This window comes from Falco biarmicus, chromosome W, assembly GCF_023638135.1.
Source record: "Falco biarmicus isolate bFalBia1 chromosome W, bFalBia1.pri, whole genome shotgun sequence".
In the NCBI taxonomy this organism is placed as follows: domain Eukaryota; kingdom Metazoa; phylum Chordata; class Aves; order Falconiformes; family Falconidae; genus Falco; species Falco biarmicus.
The window spans coordinates 5,964,530-5,978,418 of NC_079310.1; positions in this window are offsets into that span (position 1 = coordinate 5,964,530).

The following is a 13,889-nucleotide window of genomic DNA, read 5'->3' on the forward strand; positions in this document are numbered from 1 at the left end:
TACTCATAATGGGGATGAATTTGTCTGAAACTAGACTTCTCCTGTGTCCACTGAAAAAAAGAAAAAAATAAAGACACAAGGTGGTGTAAAAATAGTAGATGTTAGGTGGTTGAGCATTGGGCATTAGTGTATAGTGAGAAAAGGATTTAAAGAGGGTGGTGAAATGCTTTGGAAACCCTCTGTGTCTTGAAGGAGCAGTGCCTATGAACAGTAGTGTAGTTACATCATTTTATCCATAGTTACTTACCTGTTTGGCATTTCAAGTCAGGCTGTGGGAAAGGGATGAGCTCTATATTTCCAAAATAAAAAAAGGTTCCACACTCTCAGGGACTTGATTAGCAACCTGCTAGAAAATCAAAAACATAACGTGGAAAAATCTGCTCTGAATGAACTACATGGTTTTTATATAGATATATAATTAATTATATATATTCACTTAAATTATATTAATTTATATTTCATACTGCACACAAATGAGGGCAGGTACATGTGACGAGTTCATCTGAAGGTGCAATCATTCATAGGCTCTTTATTTCTCTTCTTTAAAAAGAAATAAATTAAATGCAGGCAATTAGAGTGCATTGGAGGCACTAATATTTTTTACTTGTATGGATTTCAGGAGAAACAACGTTGCTGTTTGTCTATTACAAAGTTCAGACATTTCACTTATTTAGTGACATTGATGTTAAATAAGCAAACAGTAATTGTAAAAATATCCTTATTGCTGTTTAGTTTTGAATCCAAATAAATCATAGAAGTGGTGCAAAGTCCTGCACCTGGGGAGGTGTCGTGGTTTAAGCCCGGCTGGTAATTAAGTACCACGCAGCTGCTTGCTCACTCCCCCCTCACCCAGAGGGATGGGGAGGAGAATCAGAAAGGAATGTAAAACTCAAGGGTTGAGATAAGAACAATTTAATAGTTGAAATAGAATAAGAACGAAAGAACAACAATAAAAATTATGACAATAAATTATAACAATAATATAATATTATTATAGCAATAATATAATAACAATATAATAATTATTAATAATATATTTATTATATTATAATTAATAATGACTAATAATATACTTAATAATGACTAATAATATAATTATAACAGTAATAATAAAATTATAACAATAAAGGGGAAGGGAAAGAATAACATCCAGAGGGAAAGGAAGAAAGGAACACATAGTGCTCACCACCTGCCGACCGATGCCCAGCCAGTCCCTGAGAAACAACCCACCCACCCCGGCCAACCCACCAGGTATATATACCAAGTATGACATCTCATGGTATGGAATACCTCTTTGGCTAGTTTGGGTCAGCTGACCTGGCTGTGTCCCCTCCCGATTTCTTGTGCCCCTCCAGCCTTTTTGCTAGCAAGGCCTGAGGAACTGAAAATTCTCTCATCAAAGCCAAAACACAGCACCACACTAGCTCCTAAGAAAATAATTAACTCCATCACAGCTGAAACCAGGACAGGAGGAAAAATCCCATGCATATGATAGGGACCACTCAGCTGGAAAGAAGCTTAGCAGAAAAGGACCTGGGTGTCCTGGTGGATAACAAGCTGACCATGAGCCAGCAATGTGCCCTTGCAGCAAAGAAGGTGAATGGTATACTGGGCTGCATTAAGAAGAGTGTTGCCAGCAGGTCGAGGGAGGTGATCCTTCCCCTCAACTCAGCACTGGTGAGGCCACACCTGGAGTCCTGTGTCCAGTTCTGGGCTCCCCTGTACAAAAGAGAGTCCAACAAAGAGTCATGAAGATGGTGATGATATCAAAAATTGCAGTTTCTGAGCCTCCTTGCTTTCTAGCACTCCTTGCTAAGGCGGCAGGCTAGGTGTGGCTGGGCTGGGATTCTGAGATAAAACTCAGTAATGTCAGAGTCGTTAAGCAGGTATTCTTTATTTGCAGTGCCGGGTGCATAGGGGATTGCTCCTCCTTGTATGCACACCCCAGCTCTGGCTCACTATTCTTATGCTACAATCTAATACATATGCATAACATTTCCTGGAAAACTAATACATTTTTAAACTATTTTCCTGAAATTATTTACATATTTTTCCGCCTCCTCGTGCATGCGTGCTGCCACCTTGAGGGTCTTCTCAGAGGGTCTTCTGATGAAGTCTTTGTCTGCATAAACTTTCAACCCGGGATCTCTTGCGTATATGCAGTTCATTTCTGCTAATTTTAAAACTTCTTATCCTCTTGTTCTGGAACACACCATCCTGTTCTCTAGTTACAGAAAACTTATATCTTCCTTTGCAGTGCTTGTTTACCATTGTCCAAGGTTATTTATGACATACCCTTATGGTTCTACATCCCCTAGTCTAAACTCCCAGACCACAATTATGTAGCAACTAGGTATTTCCCTACATTCTACATATGTTAGCACATTGTACAAAGGGTAGTGAACCCCTGCCAACTCACCAAAGTTGACCAGTCTCTTATTCTTTTAACCCTTACATATCAATTCCCCCCTTTTCTAGATACTAAACGAATTCTTTCATTTATACCAGCTGACCATTTTATCGTAGTTTTAGTAACCCTTTTCTGATTTAATACAATAGGCTACTATATATATACACAGCAGCTTAATACACATATTGGTACAATCATTAAAAGGAATCCTGTAACTAATGCTAATAATTGCTTAAACCATTTTAAATTTGGCAACCAGGATGTAAGCTTTTCCCAGATTTCTTAGAACCCAAAAGAAGTGCCATCTAAGGAAACTTGGTGCACTAATCATAATCTGTCCCAAATTACTTCTAAATGAGTCTCAATTTCCGCATCTCTATTTATATATGCACAGCAGCTAGTGTTAATTACTGCACAAACTCCACCATCCTTAGCTAATAGTGTGTCAAGAGCCATTTGATTCTATAGTACTACTTTGCTAAATGATGATACTTCTATCTGCAGGTTGCGTATTGCATCTGCTGTTGCATTGTTTATTTGCTCTAGGGTGGCCAGGATGTTTACTATTGCTTTCTCGAGTTCACTGACTCCCAGTGTGGGGATGAGCCAACGTATGAAGCTATGTAAGCCAAATCCCCTTTCCACTAAAGGGCTGATAGATCTCTTAGTTCTTTTCCATGGGGTGCGCCATATCCCCTGAGGAGCATGAGAGTGGTTATAAACAGTAGTTTGGGGTGTTAAGTACCCTATGGTGTTAAGTACCCTTCCATCCCAAGGGCAATCGTTTACAGGCAAATCCATCCCTGCATAACCACCAATATCCATGGAGTAACTTATATAGGCCATCAGTGGCGGTGAGGTTGGCTCCCAGAAAGGAACCTATGCGTTTCCACCCATAGGTGCTATTGTTCCTTTTATCATCATAGCCCATAGGTAAGTATATTTCTAACTATGTTTTATTACAAAAATTTATATGTTATATTTTCCCCAGTTAAACTCCAAGATCCTACACCTACCTGAGTCTTCTTTATCCAATAATCATCCCACCCATCATGGCAAGAGCAATTCCCACAGTTCTGGCAAATTGATGGCCTACATTGGCAGTTGTTAAACCTGGATTTCCATGCACACTCATTATTACTATCACCTGGATATTATTCAACAATTGCAAATCAAATCTTGGGCCTACTGGATAACTATTGTTATCATATTCACAATAGCTCCCATCAGGCCTTTTCCAAAACTCTGGCCAAGTTTAGGTATCAATGTTCCAATGAGTTGCTGCAACCCCAAACAAGGGAATCCTCATAGTACCCCTGGGAAGAGCTGGACATACAAAGTTTTTCTACCTTACCTTCAGGGATCAATGGCATTTCTGTTACCAGCTGTTCTGCTGCCCATTTTGCCATTTGGTCCGCAAAGTTGTTTCCCATTTCCTGAACACTGTTACCCTTTTGATGGCTCTTACAGTGGATGATAGCCACCTCCTCTGGTTCATTCACCGCTTCCAATAACTTCAGAATTTCAGTAGCATATTTTATTCCTTTCCCTTGGGCCAATAAGAGCCCTCGTTCCTTCCATATAGCTCCATGAACATGCACCACTCCAAAGGCATACTTCGAGTCTGTCCATATGTTAATTCTTTTACCCTTGGCCAATGTTAAGGCCCTTGTTAATGGTATCAGTTCTGCCTTCTGGGCTGATGTTCTGGCAGGTAATGGGCAGGCTTCAATTACCTTCTGGTAAGTAGTTACTGCATATCTGGCTTTTCATTGTCCCTGCTGCATTTAACTGCTTCCATCAACATACCAGTCCTCAGCATCCTTGATAGGTTGATCCTTTAGATCCAGACAACTGGAATATACCTCCATTATTGTTTGTAGACAGTCATGCTCTATGGGTCCAGCCACATCGCCACTGAGGAAAGAAACTGGATTGACAAAGTTAGTGGTTGTTATGGTGACATCATCAAGCTCTACCAAAATGGATTGGTATTTCAAAAAATGGGAGGGGGATAACCAATGTTCTAAAACAGCAGTTACCGCATGGGACATGAATACAGTCATTCTTTGCCCTAGTGTAAACTTTCAGGCTTCCTGTACATTCAGGATTACCATTGCTACTGCCCTCAGGAAGCCTGGCCATCCTTTAGCTACTTCATCCAACTGGAGAAGTACGCAACCACCCATTTATATGGCCCCATCTCCTGTGCCAAATCTCCCAGAGCTACTCCTTGCTTATCATAGGAGAACAAAAAACCAGCTTGGTTACATCTGGGAGACCCAAAGCGGGGACCTTCATTAATTCCTGTTTCAATTGCTGAAAAGCTTTTCTGGATTCTTTAGTCCATTCTAACTGACTTGGGTTTGCTTTTAATATCTGGTATAATGGCTTAACCAATTGTCCATAATTATATATCCACAAACGGCACCACCCAGTCATACCCAAAAAGGTTCGTAGCTCCTTTACTGTGGTGGGCTCAGATGTTTAACAAATAGTTTCTCTCCATTCTGTCCCCAATTCTCGTCCTTCAGATACTTCATATCCCAGATAAATTACACAAGTCTATATTATTTGAGTCTTTTGCTGGGATACTCGGTATCCACTTAATCCCAGGAAATTACGTAGGTTTACCATCCATTGGCAACAATCTTCTTTAGTAGGGGTAGCAATTCAGAGGTCATCCACATATTGTAATAAAGCCCTGTTTTCAGAGGGAGGATTTCATTCTTCTAATTCTTTGGCTAATTGATTTCCAAAAATAGTTGGACTGTTTTTAAAACCTTGGGGTAATACTGTTCAGGTTAACTGGGTCGTTCTTCCCAAATCTGGGTTTTCCCATTCAAAAGCAAATAGCTTTTGACTACTTTCAGCCAACAGGAGGCAGAAGGCATCTCTGAGATCCAACACTGAAAACCATTTCCACCTGGATTTTAATTTTGTTAATAAAGTTTAAGGATTTGCCACCACTGGGTTTAAATCTTCCACAATTTGATTTATTGTTCTCAAAACCTGCACCAGTCTACACCCTTTCCCATTGGGTTTTTTGATGGGCAGGATTGGTGTATTATATTCTGATTCATATTCTTTTAATAACCCGTTCAGTATAAAATTATCAATTATTTCTCTTATTCTTCGTCTATCTTCCAATTTCAAGGGGTATTGTTTTACTCTCATTGGAGTTGCACCAGGTTTGAGCCTCACCTCAATGGGTTTTGCTCATTTAGACCTTCCTGGTACCCCAGAGGCCCAAATCCCTGGAAATACCTGATCCATCACTTGAGTGGGGATTTCTATTTGTTTTACATTTGTTATTAACACCAAACTCATAATTTTGACCAATCTTTCTTCTTTTACTTTAAATATTATTTGTTCATTATGAAACTTTATTTCGGTATCTAATAGTCCCAACAAATCTTGGCCCAATAGTGATTTTGGGGAGTTAGGCAAATACAAAAATTAATGTATTCCCACTTGCTTTCCCAATTTATATTGTAATGATTTTAGAAAATGAGCCTTTTCAAGCTTACCAGTTGCTCCCACAATGTTGACAGCATTATTTCCCTCAGGTTCCAACCTTTGATTCAACACAGAATATGAAGCATCAGTATCAATTAAAAATTCTACTTCCTTATTCTGAGCCCCTAGCTTTATTTTAACCAGTGGATCCACTAGGGCAGTTTCCCCAGGTTCCCCACCTGAACATCAGGAAAGATTTTTTTACTGTGAGGGTGACTGAGCACTGGGACAGATTGCCCAGAGAGGTTGTGGATCCTCCCTCCTCGAAGACAGTCAAAAGCCATCTGTACATGGTCCTGAGCAACCAGCTCTAGGTGGCCCTGCTTGAGAATAGGGGGTTGGACCAGGTGACCTCCAGAAGTCCCTTCCAACATCAACCATTCTGTGATTCTGTGATTTGTGTAAGAAAAAAGCAGTTTCTTCACAGAATGTGACTCCTAAGAACTAAAGGGTGTAATGAAGGAAATCTTTGATGCAGCAGCTCTGCTACAGACCTGCTATTTCCTGCCAAATACTTGGCATGACCTAGTAAGTTTGCTATGTCCAGCACTGAGTGGCATAATGCCACTTTAACACACCTGCTAGTCTTTTGTGAAGCTGCTGAGAAACTAAGCCACACAGTACCTTGCTAGACCAGTTCTGCATAACTTGTGTTTTTTTTCTCTTCCCTACTCTCCACAAGGATTCTTGAGCCTCTTTGAGTAGAGAGAGCAGCCTTGACTTCTCCAGCCCTACTTTCACTTGCAGGACATGCTTACAATGTCCCTGCAAATCAGCCTATGCATAGAGACTATTTGGCTTGGTTGCATAATGCAGCAGGGGTATAGCTCATCTTCTAAAGAAAGGGAAAAAACAAGAAATATCAAAGCCCCAAAGCTATATCATCATATTGCAGCAATGACAATTTTGATATTGATTATACCCAATTATTTTTTATAACTGCTTGTGAAGGTGAATGATACAACCTTTTTATTATTATTAAATAATGTATTTAAATGCAGGATTTGTAATTTAATTAGAACACTCTCACTTTATTATCACTAGTGTGCCTGCCAGATTTAAAATGCATGCTGTGGTGACGCAAGTCGAGGCGGACTTAAAAGAAACACTATGTCTGCGTGGCTGGGTTCCAGCAAAATGGCCTTTATTGTTTATACAAACTATTTATATATCTTAGACAGTGCAGGTGTTAGACCCTGATAGGTTTTTGTGTCCTTCTTCTTGCTTGCTATTTGCTGTTGCTGTAGGTGCCCGTATGCTGCGGTTCTAAGTTCCGATTCTTCACACCCTGTTCACATACCTGACAATTTGTGGCTGTCTTAAAGGTACACGGATAAGTCTTTGAAGTCAACTAACTTGTCTGCAGACCCGCTGCAGACCCCAACAGCATGTCATGTCTTTTACCTACTATGTAAATTGAACCTGTAACATAATAAGAATTTAATTTTGTTCATACAAATTCAAGCACAAGATAACCAACTGGTTTGGTTTTCATTGTTTTTAGTCAACAAAAATATGTGTTACCTCTAAGAGATATGGAAATTCAAAAGTCAACACAGTGGTCTTCCAGGATGAGCAATAATTAGTTATGCATTAGAGTTTTATCTGAAATAAAAACCCCTCGTGTTTATTGCTTACAATGTTTAGCAGCTTCAACTTTGTTAAATGCAACAACAGAGCCATTTTTTACTGCTTCAGGAAGTATCAGAAAGAGTGTCTTTCTTGGAATGCTGTAGGATGGCTTTTAAAAAAATTTAAGAACAGTTCTGTCATATCAATAATAATTTAAATACCAAGAAAGAATCCATAATGACCATAGGTGATTTTATTATCATCCCTAGAACTTTGAAGTTATAATACTTAAATGTAGCAACCACTAATTCTGGTAATTATATCAACCTGTTTCCAGTAGCCATTTTTTCTACATTCATTACCAGATGCAGCCTTACTGTCAGTAGGCTGGTGTAAGGGAAAGAGGAGAGATGAACCTGGATAGTCCATACAATGTGGCATGACTGTGGCTATGCAGTCAGGAAGCCCCCCTCATCCTTCTTCCACATCGATTCTGTGCATTCATCTGGGTATAGGTAGGGCTTAAATCCCCTGCCTGAGTCCTGCACACCATGCTTGATCTTACAAAGAGGAACAGGCAAAGATTCCTGAATCAGTGTGGAGCCCTCATCAAATCTAACTGGTCCCTAGGTGGACTCCCTGCAGAGATTTTGTTATAGTTCCCTGTTTGTAATAGTGCCCTGAAAAACAATGGGAAAATTCATGTCTCTGACAGAATCTGGCCTTTATTCATTAGTAAAAGCAGGGATAAATTATCTATTAAATAAGTGTGCATTACAGATTTAAAAAAAAAAAAAAGTAGAATTGATGGTAAATGTTCTAAAAGCATTCCCCCCAGTTTAAAAACAACTGGTGTTAAGTTTGTTTAAAGCTCTGAGTTCCTAGGGAGAACATCTGTCCAGGGAAACAAAAAATAAACTTCTTTCCTGTTTCAGTAGAAGAACAGATTTTGCTTTCACAGAATAAAGAATTTTATTTATAGTAAATGTAGTGTTCTTGAAATGTACCAGTTTTCAGAGCTGCACAGGAGATAGCAAAGGAGCAAGCAACCTGCACATTGTGCATCTTGACAAGGGAGAGTGTACACTTGTGCTACTAGCTCTTTTGACTCTTAGCTAAGATAGACAGTTACAGCTCTGGAGATGGTGGCTTGTAATTTTTTTAATGGTTATTTGTTATTAGAAATTGTAATAAATAATAAGACTGTTTCAGTGTTTGACCACCCACTTGATAAAGAAGTGTTTCCTAATGTCAAGTCTAAGCCTCCCATGATGCAGCTTTGAACCATTCCCACACATCCTGTCACTGGATACCAGGGAGAAGAGATCAGCACCTTTCACTGCACTTGCCGTCCTCAGGAAGCTGTAGAGAGCAATGAGGTCACCCCTCAGCCTCCTTTTCTCCAAACTAGTCAAACCCAGAGTCCTTAGCTGCTCCTCATAGGGCATGCCTTCCAGCCCTTTCATCAGCCTTGTTGCCCTCCTCTGGATGCATTCAAGTACCTTAACATCCTTCTTAAATTGTGGGGCCCAGAACTGCAAAGAATACTCAAGGTAAGCCCACAACAATGCTAAATACAAAGGGATAATCACCTCTCTTGACAAGCTGGTTACACTGTGTTTGATGCATCCCAGAATGTGGTTTGCCCTCTTGGCTTCCAGGGCACACTGCTGACTCCTATTGAGCCTGCTGTCAACCAGCACCCCCAGATCCCTTTCTGCAGGGCTGATCTCCAGGCATCTCTCTCCCAATCTATACCTGTGTCCAGTGTTACTCCATTCCAGGTGCAGAATCCGGGATTTGTTCTCGTTAAGTTTCATGCCATTGATGATTGCTCAATGCTTCGATGTATCTAGATCCCTCTGCAAGGCCTCAGCCAGTTCTTCAATCAGTGCAGTGTGAACCTCCTCATACCACAATTGGACAGCTTGTCCAGAAGGATGCTGTGAGGTACAATATCAAAAGCCTTCCTAAGATCCAAGATAAAGTACATCCACTACCTTCCCTTCATCCACTGGCTGGGTGATCTTATTGTAGAAGGATATGTGATTAATTAAAAAGTACTTTGCTTTTGGCAACTCATGTTGAATGTGCCTGATGATTGCATTGTCATTTAAATGCTTTTCAGCAGTATCCAGTATGATCCTCTCCATAATTTTTCCAAGTACTAAGATGAGACTAACAGTTCTGTAGCTTCCTGGGTCTTCCCTCATGCCCTTCTTGTAAATTGGAATACCGTTGATTAGATTCCAGTCAGCAAAGATCTCCCCAGACTCCCAAGACCTTTGGTAGATGATCAAGAGGGGTCCTGCTGTAACATCTGCTGGCTCCTTCAGTATTCTGGGATGAATCCCATCAGGCCCCATGGAGTTGTGAACATTCAGTTAATACAGCTGATCCCTTACAATTTCAGTGTCCACAAATGGAAAGTCACTGTTACCACACTCGTGGTCCTCTGACTCAGAGGAACAGGCTGCCCAAGGTCTATCTGTCCTGATAGACTGAGGCAAAATAAGTATTGAATGCCTCTACTTTTTCTTCATCCCTATTTGTCAGGTGACCATCTTCAACAGGTATTGGTCCAATGTTTTCTTTGTAACTCCTCTTGCTATTAACATACTTTAAAAAATCCTTTCTTGTGGTCTGATGCAACAGTGGCCAGTTTCATCTCTAGTTGAGCTTTGGTCTTGTCTTCTCCCTGCATAGACAAACCACAGCTCTGTAATCTTCCTGCAATGCCTGACCTTGCTCCCAGATATCATACAATTTCTTTTTCCTCTTGAGCTCTACAAGGAGTTCCCTGTTCAGTCAAGCTGGTCTTCTGCCCAGCTTGCTTGACTTAGGACACCACAATGAGATTGCCTTTGCCTGTGCTTTTAAAAGGTGGTTCTTAAAAATTGACCAGCACTCATGGACTCCTAAGCCCACAAAGGCAGGTTCCCAGGGGACACTGTTAAGTAGCTCCCAGAGTAGCTTAAAGTTTGCTCTCTTGAAATCCAGGGTAGCAACTCTACTGACCTTTTTTCTCATTATACCAAAAATTTTACACTCAGCCATTTCATGATCACTGTGGCCAAGACAGACACCTACCATGATGTCTCCTATGAGTCCTTCTCTATTCACAAACAAAAAGTCTAGGAGGGCATCTTCCCTAGTTGGCTCACTGAGTACTTGTGAAAAGAATTAATCTCCTACAAACTTCAAGAATTTCCCAGATCTGCTTGTCACAGCAGTACGGTATTCCCAGTTGATGTCTGGGAAGTTGAAATCTCCCATAAGGACAAGGGCTACCAGACCAGAGATTTCTCCTAATTGCCTATAGAATAACTCATCAGTGTTAACATCGTGGCTGAGTGATCAGTAGTGGACACCCACTATGACATCAGCTTTGTTTTCCATCCCCCTAATCCTCACCCAGAGGCTCTCAACCACATCATCCCTAACTGTAAGGGCTGTACAGCCAAACCTCTCCCTGACATACAGTGCAACACCTCCACCTTACCTGTCCTTCCTATCCCTCCTGAACAGCCTATATACCTCCATCCCAGCATTCCAGTTATGGGAGTCATTCCACCAAGTCTTGCTAATACAAATGATATCATAGCTCTGGGAACTAACCAACACTTCCAGTTCATCCTAGAAGTTCATCCAGTTCATGTCCTCAGTTAATACTGAGGAGACAGCAGCACTCGGGAAAAGGGACCTGAAATGAATTTTGTCTTCTGTATGATCATGGATTTACTTACTTTCCTAGCTTTCAATTAGATCGTTTTTATTTTTGATGATGCCAGTGCAAGAAGGAAACCAGGTCAACATTCACTTCTGGTTGAGGCAGTTCAGATGGGTATATATGGACTTTTTTCTTCTGAAGTGAGTTCTGTTGGTCTGAAATTCCTGAGAGAAAACATTAAAAATGCTGGCTATAGAAGCTTTTCATTTACATATGCGAGAAACAAGAAGTTCCTCCCAAAATGGTGGTGAGAAATGCTGTCCTGGCATTTCCTTGCTGAAATACTCTTTTGAAGCTATGAGCCAGGGAACAAAGTCCAGATTCTATTGTTTTCAGGTTCCTCTCCAGCTGGCATCACTTGATCATCATAGGATGGCAGAAAGGAATATGAGAAAAAGTTAAATATGGGTGTCTTGGATTTTTTCTTCCAAGAAAAGTAAGATGGCTCTAAGGTAAATGCTACTATCTTTACCTCAGGTCTTAGAGCAGGGGTCCCCAAACTACGGCCCGTGGGCCGGATACGGCCCCCCAAGGTCCTCAATCCGGCCCCCAGTATTTACAGAACCCACCCCCCCACCCCCCCGCCGAGGGTTGGGGGGGGAAACCAAGCAGCCGCAGATGACTTCCTGCCACTTAATCCACACGCCGGCCCCTGTTTAAAAAGTTTGAGGACCCCTGTGACTTAGAGCCTACAGCAAAGTAGAACATTACAGGTCCATCAGTGCTTGTAGCTGTGACTTTGAAGATCAGTGACTGACCAAGGAAATCTGTTTTAGTTTGAAACTTGATGGCACAAGTGGAAAATTACTGTAGAGAATGTAATTTGCTAATTTTACAGGAACTGAAATCTGCCTATAGCTTTAATGATAACAATCACAGAAGAGCTGAGGTTGGAAGGCACCTATTGAGGTCATCTAGTCCACACCCCTGCTCAAAGCAGGGTCAACTAAAGCAGGTTGCTCAGGACCATGTCCAGTTGGGTTTTAAATATCTCCAAGTATAGAGACTCCACAGTCCCTGTGGACAAGCTGTTCCAGTGTTTGATAAAAAAATTAAAGTATTAAAAAAGCATTTTCTTTTTTTTAAATGGATTTTCCTCTATTTCAGTTTCTGCCCATTGCTTCTGGTCCTGTTACTGGACACCACTGACAAGAGCCTGACTCCATCCTCTTTGTACCCTCCCTTCAGGTATTTATAGACATTAATAAGATCCCCCCTGAGCCTTCTCTGGGTAAATAGTCCCAGCTCTCTCAGCCTTTCTTCATATGTGAGGTGCTCCAGTCCCTTAATCATCCTTGTGGCCTTTTGTTGGACTCCCTCTAGTATGTCCACCTCTTGTACCAAGAAGCCCAGAACTGGACACAGGACTCCAGGTGTGGCCTCACCAGTGCTGAGTAGAGAGGAAGGATCACCTCCTGAAGGATTACATTCCTGAAGGCCAGTCTTACCAGTAAAGACCGAGGCAAAGAAGTCATTGAATACCTCAGCCTTTTCCATGTCCTGTTTCACCAGGTCCCCTACCCCATTCAGCAGCAGACCCACATTTTCCCTAGTCTTCCTTTTGCTGCTGATAAATCCACAGAAACCCTTCACATCCCTCACCAGATTCAACTCCAGGTGGACTTTGGCTTTCCTAACCCCATCCCTGCATGCTCCGTTAGTGTCTCTATTCCTCCTGAGTTACCTGTCCCTGCTTCCATCTCTTGTATACTTCATTTTTACATCCGAGTTTAGTCAGGAGCTCCTTGTTCATCCATGCAGGCCTCCTGTCACTTTTGTTTGACTTCCTACATCTTGGGGTGGACCATTCTTGAGCTTGGAGGAGGTGATCCTTGAAAATTAGCCATCTTTATTTTTAATTATACCTTGTAGACTGTTAGTCTTCAGTGTTGACCTTAGGGTATTTTTTTTAATAAGGAAAACAAAAAAATAATGGTTGTGGTATTTGAACACCAGCACAATTGCTATACATATCTCTATTAGCATAATAGCTTCATATTATAGATAGAAAATATATCACAAAGAGAGCAGATTTTATTTTTCTAAAAGAATTGAGAGAACACTTTTGTAGTGAAGGAAAAGAATGGCTAAGGTACTCTGTACACAAAACTTGATTACACAGGATAAGAAAGGTGGCTCTTACCTTAAGAAAGTGAAAGGAAGTGACTTGTCTGTGGGCTGAACTGGAAGAGTTATTAAAGAACAAAGCAAGATTTTCAGAAGTGTTCAAAACACTGAGAGCCTCTCTACATCTGTAGTTGCCTTTGTACATTTAAAAACTATAAATGTAGTTCTTCCTTTTTCAAATCTTTTAGTCAAGAGATTCTAGCCCCTGGATTTGTGCAGGTGAAGAATCATATTTGGTACATAGGAAAAAGTGCCTACAAGTAGTCATTTGCAGAACCAGAGCCCTAGACTATTAGAGGCTTAGAACAAAGACCTGTCTCTCTCTTTGTTTGTAAAATGCTTAATAAAGTAACTCCATTACTTTTATACTGGACTTTCTAAATGCTACTAAAATGTAAACATGAAATTATAATAATGTTATGGCAATTTGGAGGATCAAGTCTGTTTGTGTTGCTTTTATTTTTTTTACATGCTGCAGATTGTCTGTAGACTTCTTAGCTTAATGTTTTTGATGCTTTTTAAATTTAAAGA